The sequence below is a fragment of the Cucumis sativus genome, chromosome 6 (genome assembly GCF_000004075.3).
Source record: "Cucumis sativus cultivar 9930 chromosome 6, Cucumber_9930_V3, whole genome shotgun sequence".
Taxonomy (NCBI): domain Eukaryota; kingdom Viridiplantae; phylum Streptophyta; class Magnoliopsida; order Cucurbitales; family Cucurbitaceae; genus Cucumis; species Cucumis sativus.
The window spans coordinates 21,920,628-21,922,909 of NC_026660.2; the positions used below are offsets into that span (position 1 = coordinate 21,920,628).

The 2,282-nt window shown below is 31.2% G+C and overlaps 1 long non-coding RNA gene across 1 annotated transcript; it reads left to right on the forward strand.

Annotated features, from left to right (window-relative positions):
• Nucleotides 1-238: 238 nt before the first annotated feature.
• On the forward strand, nt 239-1,099 carry LOC101219684. Its single transcript, XR_969834.2, has 2 exons — nt 239-420; nt 505-1,099. It is a non-coding gene; the product is annotated as an uncharacterized LOC101219684 (long non-coding RNA).
• The last annotated feature ends 1,183 nt before the right edge of the window (nt 1,100-2,282 follow it).

Genomic DNA, 2,282 nt, shown 5'->3' on the forward strand with positions numbered 1-2,282 from the left:
ATAATTTATTATTGTTATTATTGAGAAGAAAGAGTAATGGTTTTAGGGAAATATTAGGAGAAAGCATGGAGAGTAACATCCAATATATAATTGAAGATATTATATTATTGAATAATAATAATAATATCTCAATAATGTGGATATATATATCTATCTATATATATATATATCTATCTATATATATATATATATATATATATATGCCATGATCTCCCATATAGCATAAGTGACATAACTTTGAATGAAATAAATTTGCAAGGGCCCCTCTTCCTTCTTTGATTATTATTAATTAGTTTGTGTTATGCAGTTAGGTTTTGAAAAATTCACCATAAATTCCCTTCCCTTTTTAATTCCCTTTTCCCTCTCCCCTCATTTCTTCATTCCTTTTTTTTCTTTTTCAAATCACAAACCCTGTGCTGTGTAAGCCTCTCTCATCTCTCACATGCATTCCTACAAGTGTCAATAAGTTTTCATTATTTGTTAACTTTTGTTTTTGGTTTTTAGAAAATGAGCAAGAGATCGAGAAGTAGCGAGGCAGAGGTGGAGTTGAGAGTGAACTTGAACCGGTCACCTACGGCTTCGTCTTCGTCTTCGTCGGTGAGCACGTTTGATGGATCAGGATCGGGGTCGTCAGAGATATCAGTGGGGAATTCGTGCTTGTCATGTGAAGGAGAAGAGCATGGTGGGAGATTGGAAGAGATTATAACAAGATCAATGATGTTGGTGGGATGTCCAGGGTGTTTCATGTATGTGATGCTGACAGAAAAGAGCTCTCAATGCCCAAAATGCAAGAACAACGTGTTTCTTGATTTCTTCAAGCAACAACCACATCATGCCTAGTTACCCCAACATATCCAAATTATTATTAGTTACTATAATTAAGTACTCTTTTTCTTCTCTCTTTCTTTCTTTCTTATTTCTCATCAAATTTCTTAACTTTAATTAGTCAAGTTGTTTTTCTTTTCTTTTCTTTTTGGCATTTTGGTTGGTGTGAGATCTTATTATATATAAATTAAAATGTCGTCGACCATGAAACCTAGGATGGATTATTAACTTTTTGTATGATGAATTGGCTGAAATTTTCACTTTAATTTCTCTATCTGATCTTTCTCTCTCTCTCTCTCTCTCTTTCCATATGGTATTGTCTTTGATGTTTGCTGCCATTAATTAACATGTAGCTGTCTTTCTGAGTTTTTCATGTGTGTGGATAATGAAATCCATACACATTGTTCGAGAACAAACCAATTGAAAAGTTGGTTACAAGGTGGAGAGAGTGTATATATATATATACACACACTATATATCATATTTATTTTGACAGCAGAAGATTTGAACTTCTGAGTTCAAAATTGACAATACTAACACTACATGTTAGGTGAATTATTTGAAAAAATAACTCAAATAATATATGTGGTAGTTATGGGAAGCATTCAACTTTTCAATTATGCATCCAACATATTTAAGAGAAAAGTCACACACATTTATGTGCTTACAACTATCTCTATACTAGTTATGTATTTGTGCATATATATTATCAAATTGGGTAATTGACAAATTCTTTTTTGTTTTTTAATATTTTAATTCTTGTTCGTCAATCCAAATCCATAACACAACTGTTATATATCCCAATTCTTGTCCTAATCTAATTTTCATGAACAAATAAATAAGTAAATGTGAGTCTTTTTTCATAAGTGGTGTAATTTTAGTACAACAGTGCAGTTTCTTCCTTTCTCGAGTATTAGGTTTGAATACTCTTTACCTTACATTTTTATTTTTTTAAAAAAGAAGGTTATGAGGAATTATGAATTGAAAATTGTATACAGTTTCTTGCTTCCCTGATTATTGATGACAGAATATTAAAATATCCATGACAGTTGACTCATGTTTATTTGAATCAGAACTACATTATTAAACAGCTCCATCTTCTCCACGTATAAACTCAATGAAAGATTCCCATTCATCTACGACACACTTCTAAAAATATCAAATAAATTATAATAATTAAGTCCATAGTATATACACTTTATTATTTGTGAAAATGACAAAAACGAAACTCAACCCATATATCAATACGTAAAATGTCACAAATGCCCTCGTCACTAGTCTATGTTCGATACACCTTATAGACGTCCGATACACCTAATACACCCCTTGATACCTCTGATACTTTTTTATACACCCGATACATTTGATTGATATATTTAATGCTCATGATACTCTTTGATACACTCGATATCTTCTTATACACACCTAAAACATTACTAATATATGTTTGATACATG